General features: G+C 30.9%; 1 long non-coding RNA gene across 1 annotated transcript; it reads right to left on the bottom strand.

Annotated features, from left to right (window-relative positions):
• Positions 1-443: 443 nt before the first annotated feature.
• On the bottom strand, positions 444-1205 carry LOC126892603 (uncharacterized). The gene is made up of 4 exons (XR_007700921.1): positions 1070-1205; positions 891-1004; positions 712-825; positions 444-467 (listed from the first exon to the last, which is right to left on the bottom strand). It is a non-coding gene; the product is annotated as an uncharacterized LOC126892603 (long non-coding RNA).
• Between the last annotated feature and the right edge of the window lie 22960 nt (positions 1206-24165).

Below are 24165 nucleotides of genomic sequence, written 5' to 3'. Positions count from 1 at the left end.
CACATGACGAGCAATAAAATCCCACTTTCTCGTATGATCTTTTAACTTCCAAAATTCATTGAAACAAAGGTCTCTATCTTCTTTAGCTATTTTGGTAGCACATTTTAGTCTACATGCGTTTGCGCATGGTGCACCCATCTGTCTTCCTTTAATTTGAACACCTTTTCGATTTTCATGTTCAAGTCCCAGGTTTAGACTTGTTTTAGATTTTTCATCCGCCCACTCACTAACGTCTCTAATTCTTTTCCTACTTACTCTCTCTATATTGCCTCTGCTTCTCCTCTTTCTATTTGTGGTTGCTTCAGTTATATTCTTATTAGGTTCAATTATTACTTCAGGGATGTTTTTGTCTTCTGTCGGAATGTAATCTGGGTCAGTATCAGAGTCTGCATGAAATGGTTCCTCATCGCTTTCATTCTCAATTATTTCATTTTCATTCCTGTTGGCTTCATTCTCTTCTAAGCTTACTAAAATTAAACAAAAATGAGGTAAATGCCTACGTAATATTTTTTCATGCGGAATTTAAACCAACCTGTCGGAATGTAATCTGGGTCAGTATCAGAGTCTGCATGAAATGGTTCCTCATCGCTTTCATTCTCAATTATTTCATTTTCATTCCTATTGGCTTCATTCTCTTGTAAGCTTACTAAAATTAAACAAAAATGAGGTAAATGCCTACGTAATATTTTTTCATGCGGAATTTAAACCAACCTGTCGGAATGTAATCTGGGTCAGTATCAGAGTCTGCATGAAATGGTTCCTCATCGCTTTCATTCTCAATTATTTCATTTTCATTCCTATTGGCTTCATTCTCTTCTAAGCTTACTAAAATTAAACAAAAATGAGGTAAATGCCTACGTAATATTTTTTCATACGGAATTTAAACCAACCTGTCGGAATGTAATCTGGGTCAGTATCAGAGTCTGCATGAAATGGTTCCTCATCGCTTTCATTCTCAATTATTTCATTTTCATTCCTATTGGCTTCATTCTCTTCTAAGCTTACTAAAATTAAACAAAAATGAGGTAAATGCCTACGTAATATTTTTTCATGCGGAATTTAAACCAACCTGTAAAACATTCAGGATTAATATCAGTCTCGTGGTCACCAGGATCCTCATTCGCCTTTTTGTATTTGCTTTCTTCTACAATACTTTCAGCAATATGTTTACCTTAAAAAATAAGTAGGTTTTTACTTTGCTGTTATTATTTTAAATAAAGTTTATTATAAATTTACCTTCAAAATAACGATAAGAAATATCCGTTTCAGTGTTTTTATACGCTTTTTCAGCTAATTCCAATATTAACTCACTTCTGGAACACATTATGGCAATTATAACAAAACTAAACTTTTGAACATAACCTTAAACTAACGCAGAATACCGTAGTAACTCATGTTACGATACCTATGCTATCGCCTCAGATAACAACGAAGACTATTGTAACTCAAGATACGATGATTTTCTACGGTTGTTTTTCATAAATCGGAGATACTATAAAACTCTTACACGTAATATTGGTTGCATAACTACGTTTACTGAGATACGATTCTTTCCTGGGGAAGATATCATTGTTTTATTGTTTTGCGCTCGTAACTCAAAAAGTGGAAAATATGAGTTACTACAGTCTTCGTTGGACCAGTCGTTATGGTTATAATGGAAATAAATAAAATGTATGGGCCTAAGTACGGTGTGGGCGGAAAGTGAGCCTTACATGAATTTTCTATGATTTAAAAATGTGTAACTTACACAATTTTCTTATAAAACTCTCAATTTTGCACAACTTACCTCTCAAGCATTTTACTAAATGATGTTTAATTCAAAAAAAATATCAAAAATTTAATTCAAATGATATGACGTCTCAAAAAATGTAATTTTTGAAATCTTCGTAGTTTTATAGAATTACCACCACTTTAAGACGGTATTACTCAAGTTTGAACAGATCTATTACAATTTTAGAAGTGCTTTTTTAAAGCTTTGGATGTAATCTTTAAAATACACTAAATTATTTTACTTTAGAAATGAAATAGACTATTTCTTTTTGAGAAAATTAAGAAAGACAACAAAAATGTAATACAAAAACCGAAAATTACCAGCTAAAAAAATGTTTATACAAAGTGATCAAAACTTTTTTCTGTAAAACTTACCTAAAATACATTTAATAATAAGCTTGAACAATAATAAATGTTCAGCAAAAAAAATTTCTTATCTCTTATACAGTATGTCTGCATAAATTGGAACCTATTGATAACTTTTTTATTATCAGTTTTACGAAAAAAAGTTATTCTTTATAAAATACTCTGCATCGTATATAATCTAAGATGCAATCATCAAATATCAAATTTAATTAATGTTATACGAGGTATGTCAAAAAATATGAATTTCACTCAAGAATAAAGTACCTTTACATTTCACAGTATCGAAAATTGTAATTGAGAAAAGTTGTTTGGAATTAAAAAATTTGTTTTAGTGTTCAATTACATCCTTCTAATTAAAATATTGTGAATACTAAAGGCACTTATTGACGATTCATCTAATTTTAGTAAATTGGATTCTTACTGTGTTGTTTTTTTGACTATTTAGAAGCTTTGTCGATAAAATTGTAAAATTTTTCATGGCAATAAGGCATTTTTCTATTCTATTCTATACACTTAACTCTTACGAAAAATTCATATTTTTTACATATCTCGTATAAAATTAAAAAAATTTGATATCTGATGGTTGTATCTTAAATTTTATACCAAGGAGAGCATTTTATGAAGAATAACTTTTTTCGTAAAAGTGATAATAAAATAGTTATCATAATTGAAATAAAATAATGATAAGTATCCGTAATTTGAGAAAAAATTGATTTTTTTTTTCGATTAGAATGATGTAAAAGAAAGATGCAAAAGAAACTTGGTCCATAATAAACGATCTTCGAAATAAAACCCACACTGCTCAAACATTTTCCCTTCCAGACCCTGAAAATCTAAATGAATACTTTGTTAATGTGAGTAAAAATATTACATCAACTATTTTGCCACAACAAGATCCCATTTCATATCTCCCTAATTCAAGAAAGGTCTCGAATTCATTCTTTATAAAACCAGTCGTTAAATTTGAACTAATCCAAACAATTAATAGTATCAAAAGCAAATCTTCCTGTAGTACTGATGGTCTATCGATCAAAATTTTTTCTAATCTTCCAGAAAATGTGTTAGAAGTTCTCATCTCACTAATTAATGATTCTTTTGAGAAAGGTAAATTTCCAGAGTGCCTGAAGACAGCCATCATTATTCCTCTTCATAAGGGTGGTGAAATATCTAATACCTGCAATTATAGACCTATTGCACTACTACCGGTACTCTCCAAAATTATTGAGAGACTCATAAAAGCCCGACTTATGTCCTTTCTAGTTGAAAACAACATTTTATCACAAAATCAGTTCGGCTTTTTAAATAATAAATGCATCACTGATGCCATGTTTTCTGTACTACATGAGGTTTATCAAGCACTGAACAATAATCTTTACACTGCCACCGTTTTTTGTGACTATGCCAAAGCTTTTGATTGTGTAAATCACAACATTTTGATAAAAAAACTAAATTTCTACGGAATTCGAGGCATTTCTTTAGATTGGTTCCAATCTTACTTGGAAGATAGGAAACAACTGGTTAGAGCAAATGATAAAGACTCTAGTCTCAAAAACATTGTATGTGGGGTACCTCAAGGTTCAGTATTGGGTCCTCTACTTTTCCTTATCTTTATTAATGACATCACTAATTTAAAAATCGATGGAAACATCTTTCTTTTTGCTGATGATACCAGTATCACTTGGAGCAACTCAAATATTGCAACTCTTCATGCTACTATAACTTCTGATCTACTTACAATAAAAACCTGGTCTGACTCAAATTTACTCTCGTTTAACGTAGATAAAACAGTAGCATTGTCTTATAAAGGAGCTCTTCAACCCTTACCTCTTAATAACAGCCAGATCAGTACCGTTGATTCTGTAAAATTTCTTGGCATTTTTTTAGACAGCAACCTTAAATGGTCCCTCCATATCGATTTTTTACGGAAGAAACTCTCTTCAGCCTGCTATGCTGTTTCGAATGAACTCAATTTAGCATCTTCCAAAATAACATATTTTTCTTTGTTCGAGTCACATCTTCGTTATGGTCTTCCTTTTTGGGGTTCTGGTACAGCTGCCCAATTCGATGTTATTTTCAAATTACAAAAAAGAGCTATAAGATATCTGTTTGGCCTCAGAAGAACAACACACTGCAGAAGTTACTTCAAAGGTCACGGAATTTTAACCCTTCCATCTTTGTATATTTTAGAAACTGTTTGCTTAATTCGTAAACATCTACATGTCTTTCCACCAAGACCTAATCATCACTACTTCACGAGAAATTCTACGTTTGACGTCTATTTGCCGACCCCGTCCTCGGAGTTAGTAAAGAAATCGATATTATATTCCGCAAAAAAAATGTACAACCATCTCCCCCTACAACTAAAATCTGCACCATCTTTTCCCAAATTCCGTAAACTGACAAAAGCCTACCTGTCTGAAAGACCATATTATTCAGTAGAAGATTATTTTATTCAATAACTAAGAAATTACAGTACCCTTTGCACAAGTAGTATTTTTATTATTTTTTTATCTATATTTGGGTGTCATATGCAGCAGCTAACTTTTTAACTTTTAAACCTTTTTTATTAATTATTAGGTAGACTATGAATTTGCAATTTATTTAAATTTTTGCAATTGATTATTTCTGTTTTAACTTCGATTTATTTATTTATTTTATTTAACTTCTTGACGATTTATGTAATTTTAGTAAATTGGATTGTTACTGTTTTGTTTTTTTTTACTATTTATAAGCTTTGTCGATAAAATTGTAAAATTTTTCATGGCAATAAAGCATATTTCTATTCTATTCTATGTAATTGTATATTTAGACATAGTTTCTAATTTCAAACAACTTTTCATAATATCATTTTTTTGATATTTTGGAATATAAAGGTAGTTTACTCTTTAACGAAATTCATATTTTTGACATGACTCGTATAAAATTGATAAAAGTTGATATCTGATGGTTCAGTTTTAGATTTTTTACTATCCAGAGCATTTTATTAAGAATGACTTTTTCGTAAAATTGATAATAAAAAAGTTTTCCATGTGGTTCCTAGCTACGCAGACACACTGTATAAGAGCTTCTGTATAAGAATTTTTAAATTGAAATGCCATATTCGGATTCAGCATAATCAAAAACAAAATAGAAACATATTTGATCAAAGTAAAATGATGAATTTAACGATATTTTTAAAATTATGTATACAAAACAATTGTTATTGTTTAAACAATTAGCGGCCAAATCTGCGAGTAGAACTTTTCACTTTAACATGTATATAAACTAACAAAAAAGTTTTAGAAAAATATAAGCTTGTTTGAATTTTTCCGAAGGGTCATTCCATTGTCACGGGTGGGACAGTCAGACAGAACATTTAGTTATTTTTCAGGTTGTATTACTGTTAAAAATAATACAATTTAGTTTAAAACTATAATAAGTGACATAAGAATACTTCCTCAATCGCTGTAAAAAGTTTTAGTTACCTGATGAAAAAAACATAGGATATATCTGATGTCAAACTCTTGTCACGGGTGGGACAAATTTTGGAAGTGCCTCTTAACAATAGGTGTTACTTGTGGAAAATTCTGTGAAGTCTTTACAGTAACAGCACTAAAAGCAGTCCAGGTTGATGAAATATGAGCATCTGGGTAAAATGCTCTTGATAGGCAAATTTTAATTCATTTCAGTCATTTAAAATTAATTTTTATTTGCTGTCACGGGCGGGACATGGAAATGTCACGGGTGGGACACAATAAGAAAAATCAGTCAATAGCAGTACTTTTACACAGTATTTAATTACAAAGAAAATAGTTAACCAGTGGATCTGTTAAACTCTTTCAAAAACATCAATATTTACATCAAACTCATAAAAAACTGTGCTATTTCTCATACATTTCGGTTTTGGTTGTGGTAAGACGCTGATTATATTTTCAAACTGGATGTATGACACGTCATTCTGATCAACTTTGAATGTTTTGCCAGAGTCACCTACACATCTTAAGCACATTATTTTCACATCTCCCTCATCGTCCACATTACTTTCTGCAATAGCAACATAGCGATACTTATTTACAGTTTGCTTGCGTTGTAGGTTGAATTCAACCAACAGAAATGTTCCCGGAGTCACCAATTTAACAGCAGGCTGTACAACATCAGCAATCTGCATTTGTCTCTGATCTTCAGTTTCATCAGTTTCAACTTCATCAGAATCTGACTGGTAGATTAATGAGTAAACACTAGGTCTATCTTTAAACACTACAACTTTGGTCAATTCTGAATTCAGAAACGTGCGGCCACAAACTATATTTTTTTTGTCATAAGCCATAAAGAAATGTTTGCTTTGGATCCCAGGTATTTTTTCAACAAGAACCCAGCGCTTGTCCAAAATTTCCTTCGTATCTTCTATTTGGGAAGGTTCCAACAACAAAAAAAATACTTTTTTGACAACTGATTGAGCGCATTCTAAAAAGTCTTTTGCACTTTCAATTGCAACTTTTCTTAGTTTTACCTGGCTCCACACTGCACGCTTTGTTGCACCACCAACTCCGTCAACAGCTCCTTTTCCATGCGAGGTACCAAAGAAGAACCATTGAACATCATCAAGGCCAAAATCTTCCTTCATGTAGCACAGGGTAGAAATAATAAATTGTACTTTTAAATTGCCCAGTGCATCCGTCAGAGAAAAACTTTATTGTTGTCAGATTTGGGATCTTCTTCTTCAACTCTTCTATTAAGATCTTCAAACAAGCATACACAGAGTATTTGTTATGAGTTGTCTCATCACTTACCACTGAAAATGAGAGCACTCCTTTTTCTTTTGTCCACGCACAAGCGGTAAACACACTGATTTGTTTGTGGCTCCAATGAGCGCTTTGGATCTCATCTTGTGAAACTGCTAAGTAATTTTCTGCGTAGTCCATTTGAAGTACAACTTCATCTTCTTGCACTGACTTCTGCATATCTTTGAAAGTCTTAGCTTGCAACCTTTTTACAAAAAACTGTTTTTTGAACTGAATCAATTGTTTTTGTAACTCATTGATAACATCTTGCACAGTTTCATTACTTTTAAAAACCTTGGGTCGGCCAGATATATCATCTTTCCACTGCTTGAAGGAAAGCGGGGATGATGGATCGATTTCTTCATCAAATAAAAAGTTTACCTCTAGTTTGCAGTCACAGCACCCACCAGCCATACATTTTTCGCTTTCTAAATCACAACACATAACACTTAATAGACCATTGTGATCAGAGGGAAATGATGGGTATTTTCTGTGTATGGATTCAATCAAAAAATTTAAATTTGCATGATATTTGCAGACACAAACATTGTGTGGCATTTCACTTGACAGTTTAAATTGTTTTGGTCTGAGTTCGTAAAACTTTGACAACTTTATTTTTACTGTTGGATTGTCTTCTTTGAAGAGCGCAAATGCTTCTTTCACAGTCATGTTCATATGCCGCAACTGTACTTTGCTTCTTTTACCACTTTCTGGGTCTTTTATTGATTTAAAATCTTTGATTCCAGGAGCCTGCCTACTAATACTGTCTGTGGCATAAAAGTCTTTGACTAACACAATAGTCTCTTCTGGTGTTGAACTTTTCGAGAGCACGCTCTTGTCATTAAACAGGTTTTTTGCCACTTTTGGGAAGGACTCGTTTATAAGTTTACATAAGACAGCAGATTTTTTACTAGGGCTAAAAGGAAGCACATTTTTGACTCTTTTTACCGCTTTTCCCAGTGATTGTGGCCTCTTAAAAGAACCCAATTCTGACACACAAGGCGATGTTTCATCTAGTTTATTAGACATTTCAGCCATTCTCTTTTTTTCCTGTATAGCCGTTTCCGGAGTCTTTCTTTTTCTTTGTAATCTTTACATACCTTGGTAGAGTGTAACATGTGTCTTTTAACTATCTCGCCTCTTTTTGTCCCTGGTCTTCTCTTTCTCATTTTTAATTTCAAATATCTCGAAAACTAATAATTTTATCGTTACGAATGAAGAGTATATTATTTACATAAAAAGTATTGGAAAATCAAAAAATTACACTAAAATAGCAATTTCGTCAGTGGCGTAGAATTTGAGAAGGGTCATCCAGCCACTATCCCCTGTAGTACGCCTCTGTTAGTGGCTAGAAACGTTTATTAATCTTAATTTAGTAGGGTGTACAGTACCTAAACTTTCTGCTAAGTATGGTAAGGATACGCCAAATAGTTTTGAAGTATTGGGTACAAATAATTCTTAAATTTTAATCATATGAATCATATCATAAATTAATTAAAATAACTGTGCCGTTTCATCTTTAACTTCAAATATCTCGAAAACTAATGACTTTATCGTTACCAATGAAGAGTGTATTATTTACTTAGAAAGTATTGAAAAATCTAAAAATGGCACTAAAATAGTAATATCTCCAGTGGCGTAGAATTTGAGAAGGGTCAACTATTTACAATCCCCTGTCGTACGCGTCTGGTAGTAGCTAGAAACGTCTGTTTATCATAATTTAGTAGGGTGTACTGTAGTCACACTTTTTGCTAAGTATGAAAAGGATACGTCGAATAGTTTTAAAATTCTGAGCAAAAATAATTTTTAAATTTTTAGATAAAACACCCTGTAACTCAGTAAGGAACCACATTTTATTTAAGTGTTTTAGGTTAAATCTTCGTATTTTGTGCTAAGGTTTCTCCAGTTACTATATGGACAATTATTAATGAAACACCCTGTACAGCATTACCAAATTAGCCCCCTCCCTTCAGACATTTTTTTAAAGAATTTTTGAACTTTTGTGAGACCAAATAGATAACTAAAAAATTGTACACACAAATAGAAGTATATAATTTGATTTGATGGCACATATGTCAAGTCAATGTCATGTGCCATGCATTCTCAGGTCTGTGACTGATGTCTATAAAGGTAGAGGGCCACCTCCATCCAATGTACTATCGAACAAGCGAGACGTGGTGCGTGACCTTGTCGTATTGTGCATTTATCGCTGTGTATTTTCGGGCAAGGTCAGCCGCCAGGACTCGTTTGTCAGATAGTACAATGCTCAAAAACAAAGATACAAACATTTAACAATTTAAAATTTTAAAACTTAAAATCCAAAATTTAAAATAGTTTAAAATATATAAACCTGAAAGATTAAAAAAAAATAAATATAAAAGAGATTGTAGTTACATAAGAATTCTCAGAATCATACTATGATATGTGTGTTATACTATGTAGAAAAACTGTTGGTAACCGAGAAACTGAAAAAAAGTGGTGAATGGTTCTAAAAAACTTACATTAACATAAGACTGAATATTAAGGAGTAAATTTCAAGTTTAATTGTGTATTTAGTGTTGTTCTATAAGTGTTCTTCATGGATCTTGTAATCTCCAGTTGCTCTAGCACTTTGAAGCCTGTGGTTGGATCAAACTCATGATCTGACTCTACGATATGTTGAGAAAACTGGGAGTGTCCGGTTGATGATGGCCGCGTATATTTGATGTGTTCCTTAAGACGACGTCCAAAAGATATAAATGTTCTGCCAATATAGTAGGATTCACAAGTATTGCACCTCAACTCATACACTCCACTTAAGTTCATTAACTCACTTCTGTCTTTGTTCTTCACAAAAATCCGACCAAGACTATTGTTTGCTTTAAAAGATAATATGTTAATGTGGTCCTTAAAAATTTTTGCTATTGTATATGAAAATTTACCTGTATATGTTAAAGCTCTATAGGGTTTTGTATCAATTGTAGAAGTTGATAAATGTGCTGAATATGCTGTGTTTTCTATATGTTTGTTGAGGTTTTTATGTAAGATTTTATCTATTAATTGCATGGAATAACCATTGTTAACTGCTATGTTGTAAATATTGTTAAGTTCTTTATTAAATGAACTTTCAGTTATTGGTACTGTTAATAATCTATGAATGTAACTGTGAAACCCAGCATATTTGTGTTTTAATGGGTGAAAAGAGCTGTTGTGTATTACTGTACCAGTATGTGTCGGTTTTCTGTAGACCTCAAATCCTAAGGTGTTATTAACAATGGTAACAGTAAGTTCTAAAAAGTTTAAGCTGTTTTTGTCATCCTGTGTTTCAAGTGTAAAACTTATTGGCTGGTGTATTGTATTAATGTATGTTAAGAATTGGCCTAAAGTGTCTCTACCTCCTGACCAGATGACCAGGGTGTCATCCACATATCTTGCATAGAATTTTATGTATTTAAAAAAAGTGTTGTTTTGTAGGATGTGACCTGTCTCTAAACGTTTAGAAAAATGTCAGCTAAGATAGGTGACAAAGGAGATCCCATAGATAAACCTAGGGGTTGTACATATGCAGTATTGTTAAACAGAAAAAAGTTCTGATTCAGGCATAATCGTAAGAGTTCTGCATATTCTATAATAATATTAGGTGTGTAATTGGAGTTCCATAGTTCTAGTGACACTATGTCAATCACTTCTTGGGTGGGAACATTCGTGAACAAATTTGTAATGTCCAATGAAATAATAATGTCTTCAGGTGTTAGTTGGACTTGTTGCAACTTTTCTATTAGAGTCAAATTATTATTATCTATGACATATTTTAATTTACCCTTGTATATAGTTTTGAGAGACTGATTTAAGTGTTTGGCTAATAGATATGTTGGTGAGCTAACATATGACACTACCGGTCGAATAGGTATATTTTGGCAGAAAGTTGAGCAAAAAATAACAAGAATCGACGAGTATTCGATTCCTGATAGTCCTCGAGGTATCTCTAGCACTTTAACCAAAATATTCGAATACTGGCTGAGGAAGCCGTCGCTATATTATTACGGTATTCGGTCTGGGTACTCGAATTCAGCAGTTTTTTTAAATGCGTTTGCTGATTACCAATACAAGCGGATAAGTCAAGCGGATAAGCGGATAAACAAATCTTTTTGGAGGTCAAATAATATATGTAATAAATAATGTAATGAATAATTGGGATTCAAAAAAACGCCAATACGACTGCATAACTGATACTAATATTTTTATATTTAATAGGATTCAACAAAGAAAACGTGCTTATTCTCAAGATTATCAAAAAGACCAATTCAGCCTATCACATTTCCGTAAACATATTGCAGTGAGTGTGAGAGCCACTAACGAATTTAAACATTAAGCAAATCAGGAATTGATGAATTGAAAACAGTATTGGGAACAGACTAAGTTTTCAATCTAATAGTTAATATTATTTACTTTTTTATCAATTGGACATAGTTATGCAGAATTGATCCATCCCACACTAACATAATTTTGAGATAATTACCTTTAAAGAAAGTTTAATATAGCAATTCGAAATAACTATGTTTATTCATTTAAATATGCACAAGTTATTTTAAGGTGTTTGTTGCATCTTATGTGCGTATTTTAAAAAATAAAGTATATTTATTTTTTTCATTAAATAGAAAAAACTGAAATATTTAAGTTTAGAACGAAGAAACATTATTCTGTAGAACTTTCTTCCAGGGGAAAATCTAGTTCATTTCCATACCCATCTATGTCATCGGGAATATTTTTGTTTCCTGTTAACTGTAGATATATGTTTTGACAGTCTCGAGTTGAATGCTTTTTCTCTATTTAAAAAGTGCACAACGTCGTTACAGAAGTTTTCAGCTCAAAAATTTATAAATCATTATTTTATAGTAATTACTGTTAGATCTGGCAACATTAAAAATCTTAAATCGTTTGATGTCAATGTAAAACTCTAAACTTTTAAAAACTATATGCATAACATAAATACTTATGGTTATTCTATTAAAATTAACGCATTAATTTTTATTTTTAATTTAAAAGAGCTTATCTTCGTTTTGTAGGTTAGGTGGTAAATTTTCCATTTTTGCATGGATGGCCTTTGTCATATTCATGATTTTATCGAGTCTGTTCATTTTCACTGAGTTGATACTTTTTATTAATAATCCAAAAAGGTAATAATAGAATTCGTTAAGTGTTCAAAAAACAAAAAAAACACTACGCTATCCACTTTACTATCACAAGCAGCACCTTGGACAGATCTTGGCTGGCGTTGCGTTGTTGCCGCTTGGGTTTCTTTGTTATATTACTGCAATATGAAATGTAACACTTCTGTATCTATAATGACCAAAGAAAATTGCGAGAGTTACATGGTACGAAAGTCCAGACCTGGCATAATCCAAGCCAACACCTGCAGCGGACTCTACAGTTTTCATCAAGTTCTCTTTACTAGTTTTATTTTAATTGTATTGTTAGATTCATTATTATTCTTGGTCTAGTCAAGTTCAGTCATATTTAAAATTGTAGTTTAGAAATAAAAATATTTTTTAAAAACCGATTTCATTTTTCGAAATCCAAAATTGGCGCAGTCAGTAGGATTTGTGCGAGTCGCGAAACTGAATTTCGTATTTATCGGAAAACAGAACTTTTCGGGACTTTGGCGTTTTAACACCTTAAGTGCAAATCCAAACGAACATTCCGTTTTGTGGAAAGCAGCCCCAGTGGAAAGCAGCCCTTTAGTGACAGCAGACCTTCATTTGGGTGGACTAATTTGGAGAAGTAGTTGGCAAAGACTATCGAGGTGAGTGCCAAGTTTCCTTCTTGCCTTCCTTATTTATTTTTCATAAATTCGGAAGATAGTTTTGTTAAGACATTGTTTATGAAACGATATTTGAATTTTTATGATTGATGAAGATTCCTTGGTAGAATCTCTTAAGAATTTAAAAGTTAGCTTTAAAAGTAAAAAGAATAAAAATAAGAAAAATATTAAAATGGCAACTAATCAAGCTGTTCAAGCTAATCAAGCGACGCCGACGTTCGAACGTCGTCCTATTAATTGGGAATTATTTAAGTCAAAAATTTCAAATATTAGACCTTATGATGGCGATACTAATACCTTAAACAAATTTATTTCTCTTTGCGATAATTTAATTATTACATATAGAGCATATAATGACCAAGAATTAAATGATCATATTTTTGAATGTATTCAAGGTAAACTTATAGGAAAAGCTGAGCTTATGGTAGGAAATAGGGTAGAATTAAATGATTGGGCACATTTAAAAGCCGCGCTTATACAAGGTTTTTCTGATAAACGTAATTTAGAATGTTTAACACAAGAACTCACTAGAACTAGGCCACAAAGAAATGAAAATTTAATAGAATTTGGAAATAGATTACGATTATTAAGAAGTAGTAGAGTACAAAGAATTAGCAATGATACTAATCTTAATGCAAATCAAAAAGTTGTTTTCATGCAATTTTGTGAAAATACAGCACTAAATACTTTTATTGCGGGTTGTACCGGCACATTAAGAAATAATATGCATTTAAAAGCACCAGCTTCTTTAGAACACGCCATAGCTTATGTAAATGAATTCGAGAACTTCGAAAAACTCTATTCCGATATTAATGACAATAAATCACACCAAAATAAAAACAATTCCAGAAAGCAGAATTTCCCTAATCCAAACAGGCAATTTTATAATCCTATGAACAATCAATATTTTCAACCAAATTCTTCTATTCCCCCAAATCCAAACTTTAATACAAATTATTTTCAAAATCCCCCATGGCCTCGCCAACCTATTAACGTACAGTCTCAACAGTTACCCCCTAAAAATCTTCCAACGAACTCAGAAGTCTTCGGACCTTCCCGAAATACGAATATTTTCAGACCAAATCAAATTCCCCAGCATCGCCTTCCAAAGCCGGAACCGATGAATATGTCTACAAATTCTAGATTGCCTTCATCGTTCAATAGAAGAACAATTAATTTTTGGAGAAACTATTTTCAAAATAATGGGCAAAAGCCAAATATAATAGCTGAAGAATTATATAATAATGATTACGATGGACAGGAATGCGAACAGACGCATAGCGACGTCGACGCAGATATCCATTCCAGTGAGCAAGTAGATTTAGATTATTTTCCTCAGAATTTTCAGGAAACCGCCTCAGAAAACCAAATAACTTAATCGAATTGAATTTAACCTCTAATAACCCTTTACCTTATATTACTATTTCTAATCCTCCATTAAAATTATTGGTAGATACCGGTAGTACTAAGTCAATCTTAAAACCAAGTATTGCTGAACAATTTTATTCAGATTGTATATTTCATTCCAACGTTTCAATTTCCACGTCTCTCGGTACGAAAAATATCAAATACCAAGCTGCGATACCAGCGTTTCGAGAATTTAACCGCGACAGTATCTTAAATTTCATATTATACGACTTCCACGAATTTTTCGACGGCGTCGTCGGTATAAATGACCTATTATCAATGAGGTTTGAAATTGACCTTAATAATAAATGTCTTGTTGGCACTAACGCAATAATCCCTATTAAATTTAGAAAACCATCAGACATAAAGTTTGAAATATCTGTTGGCCCTTTAGGGGAGTGCAATTAGAACGAGAAGATACAATGTTTCGGAAAAAATCAAACAAGGTTATATTTTTCTAAAACTTTTTTTGTTAGTTTATAAATATGTTAAAGTAAAAAGTTCTACTCACAAATTTCGCCGCTAATTGTTTATTAATTGTTTAAACAATAACAATTGTTTTGTATGAATAATGTTAAGAATATGAGTGAATTCAACATTTTATTTTGATAAAAAATGTTTTTATTTTAGTTTTGATTATGCTGAACCCGAATCTGACATTACAATTTGCAAATTCAAAATGGCGGATTCAAAATGGCGGATTTTTTCCTAAAATTCCTTAAAAAGCAGTTGTAAAATCCGAATTTTTTTTATAAAACGTGTTTGTTTACATATATGTGGATATTTTTGAGAGGTTGCTGAACCTGAATCAAATTTTGATAATTTAAATTATAAAATGGCAGATCCAAAATGGCGGATAACTTAAAAAATAGTTGTAAAATCATAATTTCTTTACAAAATGTATTTATTTCTACATATATTTATTTTTGAGAGCTTTGATAAACCTAACTTAAATGTTAACATTATAAACTATAAAATGGCGGATCCAAAATGCGGATTTTCTAAAAAGAACATAAAAAAGAACATTTTTCTAAAACATTTATTGTCTTTATTTTTAACAGGTTGTTGAATCTGAATTAAAGATTAAAAATTTAAATTTCAAAATGGCGGATCCAAAATGGCGGATATTTAAATGAAAAACAAGTAGAATCCAATCAAACAAATATGGAATTTCATTCTTAAAAAAAAAGATAAACAAATAATTTTCACAAAAATATTAAAAATTAAAATGTATTAGAAAGAAAGAACCAATTATTCAAAATCTATCTCTTCAATATTCAAAAAATTGTTGCAATGGAATCATAAATAAAAAGTTATTCTTAGTAAAAAGCTCTGCATATTCTAAAACTTTAAATGCAATCATAAAATATCAATTTTTATCAATTTTGTACAAGATATGTCAATAAATAAAAATTTCAGTTAGGAGTAAAATACATATATTTTTCATAATACTGAAAATTGTTATTATGGAAAGTTGTTCAGAATTAAAAACGATGTTTCAATATGCAATTACACTTTTATGCAATTTTTTTACATAATACCTCGTATAATATTGATAAAATATAATATTTTATATTTGCATATTAAGTGTTAGACCATGCACAGCTATTTATGACGAATAACTTTCTTCATAAAATTAATAATAAATCAGTTATCATAAATAATAAGTGAAAATTTAATGATGTTTGGTATAATTAATTTGAAACAATATTAAAAAAAAACAAATTTTCGATTAGAAGGATATAATTACATATTGGAACATAGTTTTTAATTCCAAACAACTTTTCTTTATAAAAATTTTCGATATTGTGAAATATAAAGGTACTTTACTCTTGAGTGAAATTCATATTTTTGACATACCTCGTACAAAATTAACAAAATTTGATATTTGATGGTTGCATCTTATGTTATATACGATGCAGAGTATTTTATAAAGAATAACTTTTTTTCGTAAAACTGATATTAAAAAAGTTATCAATAGGTTCCAAGTTACGCAGACATACTGTATAAGAGCTAAAAAAAATTTTTTTTGTTGAACATTTATTATTTTTGAAGCTTATTATTAAATTAATTTTAGGTAAGTTTTACAGAAAAAAGTTTTGATCACTCTGTATATACATTTTTTCAGCTGGTAATTTTCGGTTTTTGTATTACATTTTTGTTATCTTTCTTAGTTTTCTCAAAAAGAAATTGTTTATTTCATTTTTAATCTAAAATAATTGAGTGTTTTTTAAAGATTACATCCTAGGCTTTAAAAAAATATTAAAAAAATTGTATAAGATTTATTCAAACTTGAGTAATACCGTCTTAAAGTGGTGGGAATTCTGTAGAACTACGAAGTTTTCAAAAATTACATTTTTTGAGACAGCGTATTATTTGAATTAAATTTTTGAGATTTTTTTTTAATAAAACATCGTTTAGTAAGATGATTGAGAGGTAAGTTAAGGAAATTTTAGAGCTTTGTAAGTAAAATTGTATTAGTTACACATTTTTAAATCATTTTTAAACAAAATTCATGTAAGTCTCACTTTCCGCCCACACCGTACTTATGTCCATACGTTTTATTTCTTTTTATTACAACCATAAGATAGCTTATTTTATCTTCTTTCATGTCCAATTTGTAAAATTTCTTTTGATCCATTAGTTAAAGAATTACATTAAAAAAACTCAACCGTGCACTTCTTCCAACGCTAGTTTACATTGCGCCAATGTGTGTGAGAAGGGTGACTTTAGCGTTATAAATAAAAAATTACAGAAGCTAGAGATTTAATTTTAGAAAAATCTTTATATAAGGTTTTTTTTTGTAAAATTTTCTGAACTTTTCAATGGTCAAGTCAGTTTTTTTTTTTTAAATTATATTTTCGGAGTTATTTAAAGAAACATCTAACTTCGCTGTTCATTTGTTTAATAAAAAATGAAGCACCCACTTCTCGAGTAGAACTTTTTGATATGTTGTTTATTAAACATTTCTTAATGAAATTACAAAAAGTTTTATCTTGTTTGATTTTTTCCGAAGTGAAAATCTAAATGCACTCCCCTATTATGAAAAGATTTTAAAGGAAGTCCCTGTGACCGTACCAAACGGTGAAATATTAATTGATAAGATAATTTTAGGTGATATGTATGTACCAGAAATGCTAACTGTAGCAAATAATGGTTTAGCTTTAGTAGAATTGTCAATGAAGCAAATAAAAATTTATCTATAACTTTATTAAAACCCCTATACGCTTATCCATATAATTCTAATGTTTATCAATGTTATAAATTTAAATTTTCTAATAGACAAAATAAACATAAAATAGATAAAATGCAAATACAAAATCTTGTTAGAACGGATCACATGAACGCGGAAGAAAAATCCGAAATTATTAAATTATGCTCTCAATATAAAGATATATTTTTGAAACCCGGTGACCCACTTACATTTACGTCAAAAGTAAAACATGTAAAGTCGTACAGATATCCGTATGTCCACAAGGAAGAAATTAAAAAGCAAATTGACAAAATGTTAGACGACGGGATTATTAGACCCAGCAGCAGTCCTTGGGGATCGCCGCTTTGGATCGTAAAGAAGAAACTCGATTCTTCCAATCAACAAAAATTTCGTTGCGTTATAGATTATAGGAATCTTAACGATAAAACCATTAGTGATCGATATCCGATACCCAATATTACCGAAATATTGGACAAATTAGGACGAGCACAATATTTTACTACTCTTGATTTAGCTAGCGGTTTTCATCAAATCGAGATGAGCCCGTGCTCCATAGAAAAAACAGCATTCAGCGTTAATAATGGACACTACGAATTTTTAAGAATGCCTTTTGGCTTAAAAAACGCACCATCCACCTTCCAAAGGGTAATGGATGAAATATTAAAGGATTTACAAAATAAAATCTGTATGGTATATATGGACGATATAATTATTTTTAGCACAAGTCTCCAAGAGCACACTCAAAATTTAAAATTAGTGTTTGCAAAACTAAAAGTTGCACAATTAAAAAAAAATTGATAAATGCGAATTCCTCAGAAAGGAAGTTGAATTTTTAGGGCATATAGTGACCCCAGACGGAGTTAAGCCTAATCCAAAAAAGATTAAAGCTATTAAAAATTTTCCTATCCCTCGTATACAGAAAGAAATAAAATCATTTTTAGGTTTGTTAGGATACTATAGAAAATTTATTAAAAACTTTGCAGCTATAACTAAACCTATGACTATGTGTTTGAAAAAGGATCAGAAAGTTATCCACAATAAAGAATTCTTAGACTGTTTTAATATTTGTAAAAATCTTTTAACTTCAGAACCTATTTTAGCTTATCCTGACTTTAATAAAACTTTTCAATTAATAACAGATGCCTCTAATTTCGCAATAGGCTCTGTTCTAATGCAAGATAACGATCCTATATGTTACGCCTCACGTACTTTGAATTCAGCCGAAATTAATTATTCAACCATAGAAAAAGAGTTATTAGCGATTTTATATGGTTGCAAATATTTTCGACCTTATCTCTTCGGTCGCAGATTCCAAATTTTAAGTGATCATAAACCCCTTCAGTGGTTGTTCTCACTTAAAGAGCCAAACTCTCGCTTAGTAAGGTGGAGACTTAAGCTCGAAGAATTTGATTATAATATTCAATATTTAAAAGGAAAAAATAATAAAGTAGCCGACGCACTTTCTAGAATTAAAATAGATTCCGACTTTAATGCTATCGAGACGGAATCGATGGATGTTAATTTAGGCGACATAAATGAAATAATAGATAATGAACTAAGCAACTTAGACGATTTACCGCAACTTTCAGAAGGAGACCTTGACTCCTTACTGAATGATGGATCAACAAATAAAATAAATATTATTTCGGACATACAAGTTCGACCCTCTTTCGAAAATCCAGAAACAGAAGACTCAGATTTAGAAACGTGTCATACTTCTTTAGAAAATCCAATTCTAGGTATACCCATAACCGAAAGAGCTTTAAATACTTATAAAAATCAAATTATAATAACAGGTGGAGAAATAAATAAAATAAAATGCAAAAATGAAAAAATATTTGATAATAATAGATTTTATGTTACTTTACCCCAAAGAAATATTGAAGAAAGTATTTTTAAATTTATAAAAGAATATATAGACCCCAAAAAGATTTATGCATTGTATTTTAGAGAAAATATTTTACCAGAAATATTTGTAGTAATAGTTCAGAATTATTTTAAAAATTCTGCTTTTAAATTTGTACATTCCACAAAATTTTTAACTGACATAATAAATACGCAGGAACAAAAAGAAAAATTAGAATATTATCATGTACACAAAAAAGGACATCGTGGTATAAATGAAGTAAAAATGTCTTTAGGATCACGTTACTATTGGCCAAAAATGGCAGAAGATATCGAACAATTTATACATAATTGCGAAACCTGTCTTAAAAATAAATACGATAGAAATCCTCAAATTATAAAATTTAGTTTAACTCCCACTGCATCAAAACCCTTTGAACATATTCATGTAGATGTCTTTAAAATTTCTAATCAATCATATTTAACGATTATAGATTCATTTTCGAGATATGCCCAAGCATACCCTTTACCTAGTGTCAATGGCACCTCTGTAGTGGAAAATTTACTTCTCTTTGTAAGCCACCATGGTTTACCATATAAAATTACCGCCGATTGTGGCACAGAATTCAAAAATAATGACCTTAAAGATTTTTGTAAACTTCACCATATAGAACTACATTTCACAACTTCTAAAAATAGTAATTCCAACTCTCCCATAGAAAGGTTTCATTCTACATTAATAGAATACTTTCGCTGTCTTAAAAAGGAAAATACAGAATTAACCCCTAATCAATTAATAAAACATGCTATTCTAAGTTATAATAATTCAATTCATTCCATCACTAAATTTACCGCATTTGAAATAATAAAAGGACATATTAATAGTCCAGATCCTTTTGACTTAGACGATAACCTTATATTATCTTACTATGTACAAAATCATAAAAAAGCAAGTAAACAGTTATATGAAATAATAAAAACTAGAAACGAAGAAACAAAAGAAAAAATAATTAATAAATTAAATGAAAATCGAAATGACCCTCCAGATTTTTCTAACCAAGACGTTGCATACGTCAAAACAAAATTGCGCGATAAAAAGGCACCCAAATTTAAAAAGACTGAAATTGTTCAAGATTCAGGTCTTATATTACAAACTAATAAAGGAAATTACCATAAAAATATAATCAGAAAACCCAAAATAAAACCAAAAATATCTTTTCAGGAAAATGAAAATCCGGACAACGTGTTTGCTCCTGATATTCCTGGCACTTCAACATAGATGTGAAGGAGAAGATGTAAAAATTACTCCTATATCGAACCATTTGTTACCCATATTGTTAGGACCCTGTAAAATTATCTACACTAAGCATACTTTTATACACTATCTAGATTTAAAAGAAGTAACTAAACAGATAACTAGTTTAACTAAACATTTTCATAGCCTTAAGAATAGTCTCATAGTAAGTAATGCTTCTAACTCTATATCTTTTCATAACTTAGCTGAACAAATGACAAAAAGAACCGAATTCTTAATAAAAATTCTTGAAAGAAAATTTGAAAATTTAAATCCACATATTCGCTCTAAAAGAGGTTTAATAGATGGAATAGGCAAAATTAATAAATGGGCTTTTGGAACTTTAGATGCTGACGATGGAGAACGATACGATAAAGCAATCAATATTTTACAATTAAATCAGAAAAATGTAATTCATGAACTTAACCTTCAGTCAACTTTGTACAAAAAGCTTGTTAATCATTATAATCAGTCTTTATCAACCTTGTGGCAAAATCAACAAAAATTGCAAGACAATATTGAAAAGTTTAAATATTCATTAGAAACCAAAATAATTACTTTGGATAACTACATAACTTATCAAAGTATCCTTTACCAAATTAATCTCGATTGCCAAAATTTAATAACATTTATTGACAATATTGAAAATTAGATCGTTTTCTCTAAATTAAATACTCTTCACAATTCAATAATATCTACCCAAGAAATCTCAGAAATGATGTCATATTTATCACATATATACAAAGAAGAACAAATCGCAAAATTTAACAATGTGCTAACATACTATCTCTTTCTCAGTACCCAAGTAACCTTTTATGAATCCAAGCTTATATTCGCTATCCATGTTCATATATTCAAATCAGAAAATTACGACTTTTTCCATGTTTACCCCGGAATACAAAATCATCAAACATATATTCCTTTATATCCCTACTTGGCAAAAGGAGAAAAATCACTATCGATAAAAGAAGAATGTCCCATCCTCGAAACCAGATACTACTGTCAACAGGACTACACCCAAATAGATACCTGCACCTATAAATTGATTGATGGACGTAATCCAGAGAAATGCTACGCCACTGAAATAAATCTACAAGAACCCATTATTGAACACGTTATGGATAACCAAATCTTGATAATTCCGTCCAGTACTGTCAAATTCATCTCAAAATGTGTGTCCAATTCGGTTTTGGAAATAAAAGAACCTTCGTTAATAGAAATCCCACCAAAATGTGAAATAGAGGTTGAAACCTTAAAATTTTCACACAACCCACGTATCCAATCTGGAAAAATCATTATATTACCAAAATTGGAACATTTTTCGACTGAAAAGGTAAATTATCAAGTAACCAATTTAAGCAAAATCGATATGGAAGGACTATACGAAATTAACAGAATCACCAGAAATCTTTCACCTGTAAAAGAAATTGGCTTTCCAACTACACCCATTATCAGCACTGGTTCAGTCATCCTAACTATATTAATACTAATCGTTATAATTTATGTCATTACTAGATGCCGAAAATATTACAAAAATAAGAAGGTTCCTGACGAAATCCCATTGGAAGAAAGATGTCCCCAAAATTTGGAATCCAAAAATACCTCCGTTATTTTTTCCTCTTAAGGACGGAGGAGTTACATGGTACGAAAGTCCAGACCTGGCATAATCCAAGCCAACACCTGCAGCTGACTCTACAGTTTTCATCAAGTTCTCTTTACTAGTTTTATTTTAATTGTATTGTTAGATTCATTATTATTCTTGGTCTTGTCGAGTTCAGTCATATTTAAAATTGTAGTTTAGAAATAAAAATATTTTTTAAAAACCGATTTCATTTTTCGAAATCCAAAATTCGAGAATAACATTTGCTGATATGATTCAAGCTTTTTGAATCATTACAGTGTTAAATACATTAGTGTTATTGCCTTTATTTAATTTTGTAAAAATGATTCGGGCCACTTGGATCACTTTGGCTTAAAAAATAAAGCCTCGTTTTAAATTTATTTTTAAAACGCAATAATGATCCATGTGTCTTGGTTCATTTTTGTAAGTTACTCTTAAAAATATTTACAGATTCAAGTAGCATGAATCATTACTGCACAATCGATTAAAGCTAAAATAGCGTTTAAGGTTGGACATTTTACTATTATTACTGTTGTCTTGCATAGAAAAGGTTGGATAATTTCAGCATAATTTAGTTCCGAATTTTACCGATGTAAATTTGTATCTAACTCATATTTTAAGAAATTGTGGAATAGATCACTTCTGCATAACTACGTCCAATTTAAAAAGCGAATATGGTTCGCGGTTCTAGTTACTCGAAAAAGTTCTCGATTCTTAGAAGTTTTGTCCATCACTACATTATAGTCTAAGAGCTAGTGAACCCTCCGACTAACGGTCGTCCTGTAAGGCTAGAAATTTGTATAGTGATAATTCATAGCACACCAAGGCTAAAAACCATGACCTGGCAGGCCTCAGTAGTGCACGTGTATCTACCAGGTGAATCGAAAAGTGCAAATTTAGGGGGTAAAATAAACTTTCTCCTGTAAGGTTTAAATTTAAGTATGTGTTTGAGTAAGTCATTCAGAAGAAATGTGTACAATGACAGGCGATTCTGAAGAGCATAAGACCTTGCCAGGCGAGGGGAAAGATTAGGGGGTTTTCCTAAAATTATTCTTTTTGCATCGAACAAATTTTTTTTAGGTTTTTTGAATCATTCCAAACAGAAAATGTCTTTAGTGATTTTTCTCTTAAGTTAATAGTTTTTGTTATATAAGCGATTGAAAATTTTGAAAATTGCGAAATCGGTCATTTTTAACCCTAAATCGGACATTTATCTAAAAATTTCAATGTTGCCAAGATACGTAGATATTCTTTAAACATTGATTGATGAAATCCCGAAGAGTTTTTTGCAATGAAATATCGAAAACCCCTTTGTTTTTTTAATTGCTAATCAAGCAGGTGCGACACTGTAGTATAAGTGAGGACGTTTGAGTTGGCATAAATTCATTATCTCGAGAATGGGCAAATTTCAAGAGAAATCCTCAGACAGGTCGATTTTTATTTTTAAATTAGGACTTTTTGGCATATATATAATACTAGTGACGTCATCCATCTGAGCGTGATGACGTAATCGATGATTTTTTTAAATGAGAGTAGGGGTTGTGTGATAGCTCATTTGAAAGGTTATTGAATTTTCTATTCACTAATATAAACATTAACATAATTATTTATACAGGGTATACAAAAAAATTTTTTTTATTAAATTAACTTTGATTAAATTTGAAATTAGAAAAAAAAAGTTAGATTTCTACCAACCCCGAGAACAAGCTGGATTCCGCTCAAAATTCGGAACGAACGATCACCTACAAACAGTAAAAACCTTAATAGAAAAGTCGATAGAATATAACAAACCACTGGTACTTATCTTCGTAGACTTTCACAAAGCCTTCGACACTGTGGAATTAGACAGCATTATAACTGCTCTGAACAATAGTAGAATAGATTACCGGTTTACAAAGTTAGTGCAAACATTATACCAAAACGCCACAATGCGTGTAAAACTACATGATACTACCAGAGAAATTCATATCAAGCGAGGTGTGAGACAGGGCGACACTCTCTCACCTAAATTATTTATAGCGGTCCTCGAATACGCCTTTAAAATGCTAAAGTGGGAAAATAGAGGAATAAAGATAGATGGAGAAATGC

This window comes from Diabrotica virgifera, chromosome 9 (genome assembly GCF_917563875.1).
Source record: "Diabrotica virgifera virgifera chromosome 9, PGI_DIABVI_V3a".
Lineage (NCBI taxonomy): Eukaryota > Metazoa > Arthropoda > Insecta > Coleoptera > Chrysomelidae > Diabrotica > Diabrotica virgifera.
This window is presented reverse-complemented; position numbering and strand designations above follow the sequence as displayed.